The sequence below is a fragment of the Leuciscus leuciscus genome, assembly GCF_965113295.1.
Source record: "Leuciscus leuciscus genome assembly, chromosome: 25".
NCBI classification, from domain to species: domain Eukaryota; kingdom Metazoa; phylum Chordata; class Actinopteri; order Cypriniformes; family Leuciscidae; genus Leuciscus; species Leuciscus leuciscus.
The window spans coordinates 15,528,148-15,544,469 of NC_138724.1; positions in this window are offsets into that span (position 1 = coordinate 15,528,148).

Sequence of the window (16,322 nt, forward strand, 5' to 3'; positions counted from 1 at the left end):
CAATGATTTATAAGGCAATGAAAAATTATTTACAGCACCTTAAATGAAAAACCTTCACATGTAAGTCTGCTTTGATGCAGAAGTCTGAAGTGTTAATTGGTTTCAGAACTGTGTCCACCTACTGTACAAGCCAGACGGCTCATATACACAAGCCTTTTTAGCTTGTAGATGCTAGATGAGGTGTGTCTGTGATCTATGTGTCCCCAGAGACAGATGTTCCCTTCTCACTGTGAGAGAGAGAGAGAGAATGTGATAACATTTTAGCCATACTAATAAATATCTAATAAATAATATCCATAATAAAATGGAATGCATGAGTGTTATTTGTGTTACTGTTATTGCATTTATTAATATATCCAGGCCACATCTGGTACATGCGGATTCCACGGGGTGGAATGGGGTATTGTCATAAAAAAATTTGTTTAGGTTTTAGTTTTGTAATGTGCTGTTGTCATTTCTATTAGTTTGTGTTTTTAAATATTTCTATTTAGCTTTAATTTATTTTAAGTATTACTTATTTAACTTAGTAATTAGTTTAATTTTAGTACTTCAACTTGAGTTAAGTTCAGTTAATTGCCAAGGCAACATTTCTAGTTTCAAATTTTTTTTTAAAGTTTAATTTTTTCATCTGATAAATATTTTTTTTCAGCTTATCTATCTATAAATTACAGAAACGTCTGTCTGTCTGTGTGTGTGTATGTCTGTTAACCACATATCTCTCGAACCGTTAGTCCGATGGATTTCAAACTTGACAGGTGTCTCGCTACGGTCACGAGTAAGTGCAGCGCCAAGTTTGACGTTGTTTGGATGAGAAATGCTAAAGATATTGTTAAATATATCATTTTTTAAAGGTTGTGGTCCCCCAAAAATGCAATAAATTCATGACACTTTTTTTTTCAAAATGCTATCATCATATTGAAACTGTTGAAATCAGCCATCACTAAGAAATATCTCCTAAACTTTTTTGACGGCGATCAGCTCACAAAAACTGATTTTACACGGGCACTTTGCACTGCTCCCTGAATCGACGCGCTTATTCATTTGTGGATGTTAACAGAATCTGTAAGTCAGCTATGCTGTTTACTTCTGAATATTATATTTCATTCTGGTGCGCTTAAAGTTATCGCTACTGTGTAACGATAGCCTATGCTATTCACCAACTAAACATATCCTATTCAATGTGTTCACAGTCTCTTTCACGGGCATCATTTGTAGTAGCCTATTCACAAGCTACCTCAAGCATAGCGTTTTCTCGGAGTTCACTGTGTGCTTTCTACCATGCACAAATATGTGTGTAATTGTAACAATGAACACTCAAACACACCAAACCAACAATTACTAAAAACACACTCAAAAACTGATTTTGCACGGGCATTTTGCACTAGCACTTAGAAGGTTGTGGTATTCATAAACACTCAGTCAGCTACACTGTTTACTTCTGAATATTATAGTTTATTCACAGCCATCATTTGTAGTAACCTAGCCTGCTCCCTGAATTCAATGCGTTCACAGTCTCTTTCACGGGCACCAAACCAACAATTACTAAAAACACACACAAAAACTGATTTTGCACGGGCATTTTGCACTATAATTTCAATTACCAAAAAACATTTTAATAGTTTTATTTCTCTTTCAGTCGCTCACGTTCAACGTAACGTTGACGTGACGACGTAATTGGGATCACATCAGGGAGCCCTATCATCTTCGAGTGTCTACAGAACGAGCCAATGACCGTTGGCCTGTGTGAATCGCGTCACGCGCCTTTTTTTCCCCAGGATGGTAGGGGAAGACTCATGAATATTCATTAGGGAAGTCATCCCTGATTGGTCTGATGACCTACCCCTAACCCCACCCCTAAACCTAACTGTCACTGGGGGTCTGATGACCTACCCCTAACCCCGCCCCTAAACCTACCCGTCACTGGGGTTAAGACCAATCAGGGATGACTTCCCTAATGAATATTCATGAGTCTTCCCCTACCATCCTGGGAAAAAAAATATCGCGCCCCGCAGCGCGGGTATAAACAGGAAGCGGGCGCACACACATTTTTCTTTCACTTCGGAGCCAAGAGGTTATTTGACATCACGAGTGCTGCAAGAAGAGACTACAGTTGGAAATTCATCTTCAACTCTGTTCCCGCGTTGGTGTGACGGCGCGATCAGGGGTGGTCGCGAGCATTACAGCTCACAACTGCTGTTTTCACAGCACTACACTGTGTGTGTGAGTCGGTTCGGTGGGCGTTTCCTGAGTTATACTCCTTACAGCCGCGGCTACCCCTGGGTGCCTCAGCGCGGAAAGAGTTTTATTTTCTCTTTTTTGTTTTCAACTAAAAGAGCAACACAAGCGTGACCCTGCATCCTTTTCAGGATGTTATTCCGCTTGTGCGTTTCTGGATGCGGTCGTTCCCTGGCGCTAGCAGACGGCCACAATAAAAATAAAAAAGTTTGTGTTCCCACAGCGGGAATATGACTATGGCCGCGTTGAGATCAAGACTTCCCCTCGCCTATGCCTCGATCTAGTGTCTATTCTAACCCGCAGAATAGGCCTACTTCGGCGCTTAGCCAGGATTACCGTGAGGGCTTCCCCGCTGAGGCATCTCCGTGGGCCCCTCACGCCTCACAAACGTGGCCGCCACTGGAGCTTCCAAAAGAACGTGCTGGTCCTTCTCATGAACAACCAGCCATGTCTTTTGGGGCTCCTCCTGACGACCAGATGTCAATTGCAGCATCGGAGGGGGAGCTTCGCTCCTCTGGAGATGAAGGTTCGGCTGCGTTGCCCCCTTTGGGGAGTGAAGCAAGCCCCGAGTCTGATCCAGAGTGGGCAGCTATGCTTTCCCGGGCCGTCGGGAAGGTCGGGCTTAAGTGGGACCCTACACCACATCCCAAACCTTCTCGGCTGTACGATTGGTTTCTCGGGGCGGGTCGTGCTGGTTCTCAGCAAGAAGGGTTAGTTCTCAGTTAGTTGGGGGTCTGAGAGTCTTGCGTAGGGCGCTGGATGTGGCAGCAACCGTGGCGTTTTCCAAGGGATCACAATTACTTTGTCACGTCGATGTTACGTTGAACGTGAGCGACTGAAAGAGAACGTCTCGGTTACTAATGTAACCCTCGTTCCCTGAAGGAGGGAACGGGAGACGTAACGTCCCGTCGCCACCATTGCTGACCATCGCTGTACGGCCGTCACTATCTCGGCTCCTCAACAAAAAACAATGTGTGCATGCGCCCGCTTCCTGTTTATACCCACGCTGCGGGGCGGGGCGCATGACGCGATTCACGCATGTCAACGGTCATTGGCTTGTTCTCTAGACACTCGAAGATGATAGGGCTCTCTAAAGTGATCCCAATTATGTCGTCACGTTGACGGTACGTGTCCCCTTCCCTCCTTCAGGGAACGAGGGTTACATTAGTAACCGAGACGTTTTATATAATAATAACTACACAGTAATGTGCATTGGAAACAACCGACAGTTTTTATTTCTTCACCTTTTTTTTTTTTTTTTTTTTTTTTTTTTTTTTGCTTGGTCCTTTGAAGCTTTGAAGCTATAGCAAGCTGTTAAAAATCAGTGTTTCTGTTTCAAGTACTGTAACAGTCCACCATAAAAATATATCTTTTTTGTCATCATTTACTTTCTTCTGTGGAACACAAAAGGAGAAATCCTGAAGAATGTGCTGGTCATTCTTTTTCCATGCAATGCAAGAGCGTTCTTCTAAAAGGATGTAAATCAACATAAAAGCATCATAACATTCCAGATGTGTACCAGATGTGGGCCAGATCTGGGCCGACACTGTTGCTGTCTGGGTTAGTTCATATGACTAATGTGACAAATATTACTTAATCTTTAGGTGTTCTGTTCCTTTAAGTAAAGAGTTCTGAAAGAGCCTCAAAATATTGCTTCCAAATTCCTGCACAACTGTATATTCTGCTTTGTTTCAGTGTTTTGTCTCTGAAATATTCAGAACTGCATCTGAATGGCGTGTAAAAAAGTATATTGGTTGTTGTCAGCAGAACAGAATATGGGGTCATATTATGAAGGATTCCAGCTTAATAGGCTAAAGGATCCAGAATAAGCCAATAGACTGTGCAACTTTATGCCTGAAATTCATAAGTCTTGCAAGATTACATATTTTTAACCTACATTGAAAGCTAGACAGGAAATGTGTAAGCGAGAGGGTGATCGGGATCAGCAGTATAATTTATAAAGCGCCAGTGCCACCCGGTGCCGTCCCTTTGCCATGTTGGAGTATGTGAGGGACAGAAGAGCATCACACCACGACGGCACCCACAGAGACACCCACTCACAGTCTGAGCTCATGAAGCTCGAATCCTGATCATAAAGTACACGATTTCACCCACTCTTTTATCTCACAGCCTTTCTCTCTCTCTCACACCCACACACACCTTCTTTTATTTTATCTTAGCAGTTTACCCGTTTCTGTTTTAAACTCACACTCGCACTGATGCTCTAAAGCCACCATGCCACAAAACTGAATGAAATGCTTGTCAAATGATTGCCGACCTCACATCAATTGACCACAAGCTGCCGTTTAGAATCCCAGCTGGCGAAAACCAAAAGCAGATAGAGAAATAAAAGGAAAAGATTCAGCTATCTTCTCTCCTTCTCCTTACCCCTCCACCCACCAGCAGTCACTGTATACACACACACACACACACACACACACACACACACACACACACACACACACACACACACACACACACACACACACACACACACACACACACACACACACACACACACACACACACACACACACACACACAAACAGTCAGTCAGCAGAGGAACAGTTCGTTCTCTGGGCTCACATGGTCTGTCTGTCTCTCTCTCACTGCAGTTTGATTATTCACTGAGGGTGAGAGAACTAAATGATGCGTATTCCTGTCTCTCTGTCTGTCTGGACATTCAAGGTACAAGTGGTGCAAAACTTCCACCTGGATCTATTGATTAATAATAATAATAAAAAAACATTAAAGAGGACCTTTTATGCCCTTTTTCAATGCCATGTCTTAATTTAGTTTTTGGAGTCTTCTAGGTTTTCATGCTTGAATGTTCAAAAAACTTATTTTTCACATTGTTGCAGCACCTCTCTTCCCAGTCTGTCAGTAACGCTCTGTTTAGTACCTGTCTCTATGAAGCCCCTCCTTCCGAAAAGCACAATGTTACTTCGATTGGTCAGCTCGATCATGGTGTGATTGGTTGACCGCTTTAAGCGTGTTTACCATGCCCCTTACCATAATCGTGAGTTTCAACACACTACTAACTCATCTCAACCAGGCCTCATCCCTTTTGTTCTGCGTATGCCTTGAGCGGGAATTATTTAAACGAGGGATATTGTTAAGTGTTCATTCCCAGAAGAAAACTCACGACAACAATCAAAGCGTTTCAGGGAGTTCAGAAACAGTGTGCACTGATATAGAAAATAGCTCCCATTTATGTGACTTTGTGCTTCTTAACTTTGCAGACTTTTTCATGCTCAAACAGCAACATTAATCAATATCAACATTAGCAACATTAATACTGAAGCCTTTAGAAAATAACACAGTGCTACTGCATAGCCATACAGTGCTGAGGCTTACCCGCACGCTCTTGGCTGGTCAGTGGGAACTGCACTAACCAATGGCAGAGCGGCGTAACTGCGCAAACCAATCGGTGCGAAGCCCGCCGAACGCAGGGGAATCCCCGGGGAAATTCCAGGGGGAATGTATAAAAGACGCTCGAATTGCCATGGATTCAGATTTATCTCCGATTATCTCGCACCGATAGGGTGGTGGTGGCGCAATGGATAAGACACATGCCTTTGGTGTGAGAGAACCGGGTTCGAATCCACTGTGAGACACAAATGTGTCCCTGAGCAAGACACTTAACCCCTAGTTGCTCCAGAGGCGTGCGACCTCTGACATAGCAATTGTATGTCGCTTTGGATAAAAGCGTCAGCTAAATGAATAAATGTAAATGTAAATCTCCTTAAGCGGCGATCTTCGGACCTCGCTGATCTTCTCTCTCGCAGCCTACGCCTTCTCGCCAAGTCAAGCAGAACAGTGAGCGAGCCAGCAGCCGGCCTGATCCAGCAGTGAGTCAGCGGCCTGACTGATCAGCGTGCTCAATCGCCAGCGATCCCTTGCACTCTCCGGTGAAACACTGCCGTATCCTTATTCTTCTCAGCTTATCGTAAAAGAGCAGCGGCGTTGTTTCAAATGCCGCGCCACACGTGGCAAATGCAGAGCCCCTCTGCATGATGACGACGGTCATGGCGAGCCGTTTCCTACATAAACCGCCAAGGCGGACTCAGGACCGAGACGGCAAAACAAACTGACCAGAGACCTCATCCTATGCTCTCTGAGAGCAACGCATGTGTCTGGCAGACTGAACCAGGGAGCAGACATGCTGTCCAGGGGCCAGGTGTCCCCCGGAGAATGGACTCTCCACCCTCAAACTGTTCAATTGATATAGAGTGTTTTTGGGAGGGCAGAGGTCGACCTCTTCGCCTCTGAAGACAACTGTCATTGCCCAATATTTTTCTCGAAGAGCAGAGCTGGCCCACGATTGACCCAGCCATCTACTTATGCTTTTCCTCTGGTCTTACTCCTTCCCCAGGTCTTAAAGAGGATCAGGGAAGGCAGACATGTAATCCTACTAGTGGCCCCTCTTTGGCGGACCCAGCCTTGGTTCCCCAAGATGATTCAGCTGCTCGCAGCAGCCCCGTGGCCAATTCCCCTGAGGAAAGACCTCCTTTCCCAGGCAAAAAGGACGATCTTGCACCCCCGTCCCAAACTATGGGCGCTAAATGTGTGGCCCCTCGAAGGGAGCTCGGGGACATTCCAGCGGGCGTCATGAGTACTATCAGCGAGGCTAGAGCTCCATCTACCTGGCGCCTCTATGCTCTTAAGTGGTCTGTGTTCTCTAGCTGGTGCGCAGCCAGAAACCAGGACCCAGTCTCGTGTGAGGTATCGCAGATACTCTCATTTCTTCAAGAGATGTTGGATGCAGGCCATTCTCCATCCACACTTAAAGTCTATGTGGCAGCCATCGCAGCCTTTCACGTACTGACAGCTGGCCAGTCAGTGGGCAGGGACGACATGATTGTCCGTTTCCTGAAGTGGAGCCAGGAGGCTTAACCCCACACGGCCCCCTACGGTGCCCTCGTGGGACCTGTCAACTGAAGGGGCCCCCATTTGAACCATTGCAAACGGTTGAACTAAAGCCACTCTCACTGAAAACTGCGCTGCTGCTAGCTTTAGCATCAGTCAAGCGAGTTGGTGACCCGCAGGCGCTCTCTGTGAGTGCTTCCTGTCTGGAGTTTGGCCCGGATGACTCTAAAGTCATACTCAAACCAAGACACCGCTATGTGACCAAAATGCTTTCAACCCCGTTCAAAGCACAATTGATCACGCTCTCTGCCCTCCCCTCCGCGGAGGACGAGCAGCAGTTTCACCTGCTCTGCCCAGTCAGGGCTCTGAGAACATACATTGAGCGCTCCGCCCAGTACAGGCAGTCGGAGCAGCTTTTTGTGAGCTTCGGTGGCCGCACCAAAGGGTTTCTGGTCACGAAGCAAAGACTATCTAGATGGTTGGTGGATGCTTTTGCTTTAGCCTACATTTCTATGGGCCTCCAGTGCCCCATAGTCGTAAGGTAAGGTAAGGTAAGGTAATTTATTTATAAAGCACAATTAAAAACAACAGGTAGTTGACCAATGTGCTGTACAATTTGTAAAAACATGCAAAAAGCAAATGTACAAAACATTTATACAATATTATGCAAATATCTAACTACTCTCATAAAACAAACAATCAACTAACTCAGCTATTTGATTTAGACAGGAAAGCCAGCGAAAAAAGATGAGTTTTTAAAAAAGATTTAAAAGATACCACTGTGGAGGCAGTTCTAATATGCAAAGGAAGCCTATTCCAGAGTTTCGGAACCAACCCTGAAAAGGAACGATCCCCCCAAAGTTTGCGTCTAGACCTTGGGACAATTAGCATTTTCTGGTCAGAAGACCTAAGTGATCTTGATGGAGAGTATATCTGCAATAGATCTGAGAGATAAGGTGGTGCCAGACCATTTAGAGATTTAAAAACAAACAACAAAATCTTGAAATCAATCCTATAACGGATAGGCAACCAATGTAAAGAAAACAAAATTGGAGTGATATGGCTCCGCTTCCGAGATCCTGTCAGCAATCTAGCTGCGGCATTTTGAACAATTTGCAAACGTCTCAAGGTCGACTGATTAATTCCTGCATACAAGGCATTACAGTAATCTAAACATGAGGTCACAAACGCGTGCATTACTCTCTCTAAATCCTCAAATGACAAAAATGACTTGACTTTTGTCAAGGTTCTCAATTGAAAGAAGCCTGATCGCACAACAGCGTTTACTTGTTTGTCAAATTTTAGGGAGTTATCAAAAATTACCCCCAAGTTTTTCACCATGGATTTACAATAAATAGATAAAGTACCTACATCAACCCAGGGTGACTCAGATACATTAGAGGGGGCAAACACAACAATCTCAGTTTTACATTCATTTAGATGCAGAAAATTTGCAGCCAGCCAAGTTTTCAAATCATTCAGACATGCTAAAAGGGGCCCTAATGAATGATTGTCTTCCTTTTTTACAGGCATATATATCTGTGTATCATCTGCATAGCAGTGGAATGATACTCTGTGTTTTTGAAAGATAGCACCAATAGGAAGCATGTATAATGAAAACAAAATGGGTCCCAAGATGGACCCTTGAGGTATCCCACATTTAAGAGGGGCAGACGAAGATGTAAATTCCCCCATGGTAACTGAAAAACTTCTGTTTGTTAAATAAGACTTAAACCAATTTAAAACAACGCCTCGCATCCCTACCAACCTCTCCAGCCGTGCGATAAGAATTTCGTGGTCTATGGTATCAAATGCCGCGCTCAAATCGAGTAACACCAAAACTGCTGCATTTCCAGAATCTACAGTCAATAAAACATCATTAAGAACTTTTAAAAGTGCAGATTCTGTACTGTGATGTTTCCTAAAACCAGACTGAAATTCTTCAAAAAGCAAATTTTCATTTAAAAAAGACTCCAGCTGAATGAGAACTGCTTTCTCTAGTATCTTTGAGAGAAATGACAATTTTGAAATAGGTCTAAAATTATTTAACTCATTTGAGTTCAAATTGGTATTTTTAATTAAAGGCTGCACCATAGCATGTTTAAAAATGGCTGGCACAGACCCCGATACAAGGCAGCTATTTATTATATTTAAAACACTACGACCGACTGTATCAAAAGCCTGTTTGATTAGCTTTGATGAGACTATATCTAGTGGGGAGTCTGATGGCCTTAACTGATCTACTATTTTTACCAAACTAGGATGATCAAGAACATCAAAATGATCAAACACCACAGGAACAGATGGTGTAGCTGTAATATCACAAACAGCCAGAGGAATTTTTTCAATTTTTGCAACTAAAAATGTTTCTAAAATTTTCACACATATCCATCGACATATCAGGCACAATTACATTAGGTGGATTTATAATAGAGTTTATAGTACTAAATAGTACTCTAGGTCTATGACAGTTTCTCTCAATAATATCGGAGAAAAACTGTAAGGGCTCACTCTACGAGAGGCATGGCCTCCTCCTGGGCGTGGTCCAGCGGGGTGTCCACATATATATATATATATATATATATATATATATATATATATATATATATATATATATATATATATATATATATATATATTTAAGTATATAATAGTATATCAGCCTGGCGAGGAACCCAAAAAAAAATTTACTAGCCAATGGCGATTCTATTGCCAAGATGTGCTTAGAGGGTTGGGCTTTGTTTGTGCAAAAAAATATAATTTACCACTTTATTTACAAAATATTAATCTCCAACACGCTTTCCCGCAACAACATCAGGGCTGTGCTTTAGTAAATTTTTACCCCTTTCCCTCGCAAACTTTTTTTATTTTTTATTTTTATATTATGCAATAATAACAAATACAAAACAAGACAATAAAAAACAATGAACAATACAGAGGGTTACATTACATAAACATAAAGAATATTAAACTAGCTTAAATGATTGACACCATTGCAGAGTTAGGGTTAGGGTTGCATATATGCAGCCCCTCGCAAATTCCCCTTCTTGCTTACGTTGTGCGAGTGCACTACTGGCGGAACCTTTGAAATGTGTTTAAATGGAATCTTTAATCTAAGATCTTCATAAAGACATCACTGTCTGTTTCACTGCTTTTTGCTTCATAGAAAATCGAACTGAGTCAATATAAAGCTCCATTTCTTTTTTTCTTTCTTACAGGAAAATTGACATTTGTGAACATGGAATTCTGCCATTAAAAGAAAAACATTTATTATAAATGGAAGTTTGCGAGCGTAGTACGCAGCCCTGCTCTCGCGTCCTCACAACACACATGCGTCGTGGTGCTCTCGTGAACGCGCGCGCACATACACACATACACTACCGTTCAAAAGTTTTAGATCAAAATCAAAAATAGTTTTAATACACAGAAGCAGGAGAGTGTGAAACTATTGTGTCTCTGATATAGAAAGAGGGATAAAGTAGGAGAAATCACTCATGGACAGACAGAGCGACAGAGGTGAGCAGATGTAAAAACGTAATCGGTTACTAACGTAACCTCGGTTCTCTCTAGAAGAGGGAACGAGTATTGCGTAAGTTAGCTTACGCTACGGGTAAAGTCATCTTTTCTCGAGATATGAAGCCAAAAAATTATCCTTAATTTTTATTCATTGTCAACGCAGTGCAGCAGCTAGCAGACCTAGAGCAGGCTATCTAGCGCGCTCATTGGCTGCTCCGCGGCAACTGCAGCAGCCTACCAGTGAGCCTGGCGTGACGTCACGCCCAATGAGGGAGCACGCGCCCTCATGCGTCACAGCCCGCCAGAATGGGAGTGGCTTAGCGTATAAAAGGAAGGCTCGGAGGCTGATACCCTGGTTTTCGTCGACTGAAGCGAAATGAGCTCGTGGCGCGAGCATGGCGGGTTACGCAATACTCGTTCCCTCTTCTAGAGAGAACCGAGGTTACGTTAGTAACCGATTACGTTCTCTTACGAGAGGTTCTCTCGTATTGCGTAAGTTAGCTTACGCTACGGGAACCCCCCGCCGTGCGCGCCCAGCATCCACTACATGAGTCCCAGGGGAAACCCGGGGAACACTGATAAGTGGGAAACAGGTGGCCGACAGTTATTAGTGGGCCAGCACATGTTCATAAGCACACATTGGGGGGTGTAGAGCGGCTCGGCCGGTCTATACTGACATAACCCTTTCTAGTGCAGCTCAACCAGGAGAGCTAAATCGAGTAAGTAGCCCGCGCACAAGAGTGTGGGCAGGGCATACACACGACTCAGACTGATAGAAGTTTAGCCGCAGGGCGGGGACTTCCAGGTTATAAAACCTAACAAATGTAGAGGGGGAGGCCCAGCCTGCCGCTGTACAAATGTCATGAATGGAAATCCCGCTGGACCAAGCCCACGATGAGGCCATGCCTCTGGTGGAATGAGCCCGGATGCCCAAGGGGCACTGCAGGTTTCTGGACGCATAAGCTGCCGCAATAGCGTCCACTATCCATCTGGACAGACTGTGTTTCTAGGCGGCGAGACCCTTGGTGCGCCCTCCAAACGAAACGAAAAGCTGCTCCGAGCGCCTGAAAGCGGCGGAGCGCGTGACGTAATTCCTCAGAGCCCTGACAGGGCAGAGGAGGTTACTATCAACATCGCTGCCGGATGCCGGTAGGGCTGAGAGGGAAATGACCTGCGCTCTGAAAGGAGTGCCCATCACCTTGGGGACGTAACCATGTCTCGGTTTGAGAATGACTATTGAGTCATTAGGTCCGAACTCAAGACACGCCGCGTTAACTGATAACGCGTGAAAGTCACCCACGCGTTTAACTGAAGACAGAACTATCAGAAAAACGGTTTGAACGTGAGGTATTTCAGATCCACAGTGTCCAAAGGTTCGAAGGGATAAGCTTTCAGGGCCTCTAGGACCAAAGACAAATCCCAGATCGGAACCGAGGGGGGCCGCGGGGGATTCATCCTCCTGGCTCCCTTAAGGAAGCGGATGATGAATTCATTCCTTCCTAATGCGCGGCCGCGTGCCGAGTCGGCGAACGCTGCAATAGCCGCAACATAGACTTTGAGCGTGGAGGGGGACCTGCCCGCGTCCAGCAGCTCCTGAAGGAACCACAAAACCCACGAAATCCCACACGCTTGTGGGTTTAAATTTTTCCCCGTGCACCACTTGTTAAACACAGACCATTTTGACGCGTAGAGCCGTCTCGTAGAGGGGGCTCTAGACTGCGTGATCGTGTTCACAACCCCTTTTGGCAAATCAACGAGTATCCGTTGATTCTCCACGCATGCAGAGACAAGCGCTCTGGATGGGGATGCCAGATCGAACCGCGGGCTTGAGAGAGAAGGTCTCTCCTCACCGGGATCGGCCATGGGGCTGAGTCTGCCAGCCGCATTAATTCCGGGAACCATGTCTGGTTCTCCCAGTGCGGGGCTATGAGGAGCACTGAATGGCGCGTTTCTCTGATCCTCCCGATCACCTGGGGTAACAGCGAGATCGGGGGAAAAGCGTACAGCGGGAGGCTGGGCCAGGCTCGGGCCAGCGCGTCCTCGCTCTTCGAGAAGAATATCGGGCAGTGGGCGTTGTCGTCTGACGCAAAGAGGTCGACTTTCGCTCTGCCAAACAGGCGCCATAGAAGCTGGACTGTCTGGTGGTGCAGAGACCATTCCCCAGGGGGGAACGTTGTCTCTGGACAGTCTGTCTGGGCCGACGTTCAGGTGACCGGGCACATGCGCGGCTCTCAGCGAGCGCAGTGAGCCCTGAGCCCAAACGAGGAGGCGTTCCGCCAGTGCGCAGAGGATTTTGGATCTGATCCCGCCCTGACGGTTCACGTAGGACACCACTGACATGTTGTCTGTGCGAACTAGTACATGGTGTCCTCGCAGGTATGGGAGAAAATGTTTCAGTGCATTCTCGACCGCTAGCATCTCCAGACAGTTTATGTGAAGGCATTTCTCCTGGTCTGACCAGAGACCATAGACAGATCTGCCCTCGAGAAGCGCTCCCCAACCTAGGTTGGAGGCGTCTGTCGAGATCGTTTTCCGGTGCGAGATAACTCCCATTGTAACTCCCCGTTGGTACCATTCGGACGCCAGCCAGGGCTGCAGGGCTGAGACGCAGCCCTGATTCACACTGACTCGCGAGCCGCCGGCAATCCACGCTCTGCGGGGCGCTCTCGCTCTCAGCCAGCGCTGAAGCGGGCGCATGCGCAGTAAGCCCAGCTGAAGCACCGCTGCAGCTGAAGCCATGTGGCCCAACATCATCTGAAATGTTTTCAGGGGGAAACACCTGCCTTTCTGAAAAGACGCGGCGAGATGTCGAATACGGCATCTAATATGGGTCTGAGAGCTCCGTCCTTCTTGGGAACGAGGAAATAACGGCTGTAAAAGCCCGTCTCGGTCAGAGAAGGATGCACTCGTTCTATCGCCCCCTTGCACAATAGTTTCGCTATTTCTGTATGAAGCAGATGGGCTGCTTCTGTATTCACTCTCGTCTCGGTCCGTGCTCGAAAGCGCAGGGGACGGCGAGCGAACTGCAGCGAATAGCCCTGTTTCACAATGTTCAGCACCCATTCTGACACGCCCGGGATAGCTTCCCACGCTTCCGCATGCATAGCTAGGGGTCGAATGGCCTCTGGGTCCCGGCCGCTGCACTGCGCGGGATAGGGAACTCGTAGCAGAGGAATTTGCGCGGTGCGCTCGCTGTCGATGCTGGGGAACAGGAGCTCGCTGATAGCGATAACTGGCTGGACTGCACTCAACGACTCGGTCACTTGGGACGGAGAACGTTTTGCAGTGAGAAACCCGTGACGCGAGAGCGGCGTGGGTGTTAATGTGTTTATCAGTAAGTGTGAGCGCTCGTGGGCGGGCACAGGGCTTACATTCATAACATGGCCAGTGTTGGGGAGCTTTATGTGATCTAACCCCCGGGGCAGCTGTGTGACAGAGCGGGCAGTGGGTAGGTGTGAGCACTGACTCGTGGGCACAATTCCTACGCTTATCACTCGAGCGGCGCGTGCCCGCTTTGTGAGAGTGAGCTCTGTGAGAGACACAGGGGAGATCGTGCTTGTGTGTAGGGGTGAGCACTGGGCTGTGGGCACATTTCCTACACTCAAAACACCGTCGGCGTGAGCCGAATAACCAGAATTAATACTCTTTTTCAGATTTCTCTGGGTCGCTGTGCGAACGCCGTTTGTGTGCAGGCGAGCGAGTTGTGTAACTGACTCGTTGGCTGCAAAATACACATCTGCAGTCGCCTTTTTAGGTGACTGACAGCGCAAAATGCTTTGAAGGCTCAATTGTTTAGACCCTCATAGTTACTCAAACACCATCATGTGAGCGGGAGGGTGCGAGGGGCGGGTTCACTTCTGCATGTGAGAAGCTGGCCGCGAGCTCGGCATAAAACACTTTGTCACCAGAGCCAGACTCGAACGCGGGTCTCTGGTGCGAAAGCCTAAGATTCTGCCACTGAGCCACAGGGGGAGAATACATAGGCTATCGGTTCGCGCGAGCAGATTATAGAGCGTCGTCATGTTTCGTGTCGGCGTTAGCTTGCAGGCGTGCGTGCATTGTAACAGGCTCGTTTACTGCAATATTAATATTTCCAGCCGCCTGAACTCAGAGGGGACTGAGAAATGTGTGAGGATTGGAGATTGGCCCGGCCTCAGCGGGGCAACAAATACTCTCCTCCTTTCGCCGGTGAGTGAGGTACGCGGGGTGCTGAACATTGCTCGTGACCGTCCGCTCTAACATCCCTTGAGAACGGCGCAGTTTGCGCGGCACAAGCAAAGGGAGAGAGCGCGGGAAGCGGGGCGAGTAGCCAGAGAGCAGTATCATGTTTTGCAGGCGTGCGTGTACTATAAACAGGCTCGTTTACTGCAGTATTGATATTACCAGTCGCCTGAACTTGGGAGGGGACTGAGAACTATGCGAGACATGGCGGTCAGTCAAGCCTCGGCGGGACTCACACACTCTCGTTTCTCCTTTCGCCGGTGAGTGACGGGCGCGGGGGCGGTAGCTTTCTTGTAACGTAAAGAAAAACTAGCCCGGTGATCGTCCGCTTCTGCGATCCCTTGTGAGCGGCACGGTCTGCGCGGCTCGAGCAGAGGGAGAGAGCGCGGGAAGAGGGGCGAGTAGCCAGAGAGCGTCATCATGTTTTGCAGGCGTGCGTGTACTGTGTAACAGGCTCGTTTACTGCAGTATTGATATTTCCAGTAGCCTGAACTAGGAGGGGACTGAGAAATATGTGTGAATGGATGTGAAACACTCTTTTCTCCTTTCGCCGGGAGACGGGCGCGGGGGGCGGGGTAGCTTTCTTGTAACGTAAAGAAAAACTAGCCCTGTGACCGTACGCTTCTGCAATCCCTTGTGAGCGGCGCAGTTTGCGCAACTCGAACAGAGGGAGAGAGCGAGCCCCGTAATCGTCCGCATCTCTGACATCCCTTGTGAACGGCGCAGTTTGCGCGGCTCGAACAGAGGGAGAGAGAGAGCGGGGAGTGGTGCGAGGCATTTGAAACAACGCCTCGTAGGAAATTTCTCTTTTAGAAGCGAGAGTATGTGTCGCAGCGGCGAACACACACAGCAGTAAAAGGATATGACGCCGGATAGCGTAGCAGGCACGGATGGCTGAAGGCGGCGAAGAATCGTCCGGCTTCCTCAGGCGCTGTCCTCTGCTTGCTCTGTCACTTGCTTCGACGGCGGCGGCGGCTTCTCTCAGAGATCCAGCGATGCAGAGAGCTTCGCTGAAGAGACGAAAATCAGGGTATCAGCCTCCGAGCCTTCCTTTTATACGCTAAGCCACTCCCATTCTGGCGGGCTGTGACGCGCGAGGGCGCGTGCGCCCTCATTGGGCGTGACGTCACGCCAGGCTCACTGGTAGGCTGCTGCAGTTGCCGCGGAGCAGCCAATGAGCGCGCTAGATAGCCTGCTCTAGGTCTGCTAGCTGCTGCACTGCGTTGACAATGAATAAAAATTAAGGATAATTTTTTGGCTTCATATCTCGATAAAAGATTACTTTACCCGTAGCGTAAGCTAACTTACGCAATACGAGAGAACCTCTCGTAAGAGAACACACGTGCCTTCTCTCAGCATATTTTTAGCATTTTCATTCTTCTTAAGAAGCTTGAAAATTAGAATAACCAGAAAAGGAATGGCCACTCAGTGTGGGTGGTTGTGAATTTTGAAACTGTTGCTTCATTACATAACTGAGTGGG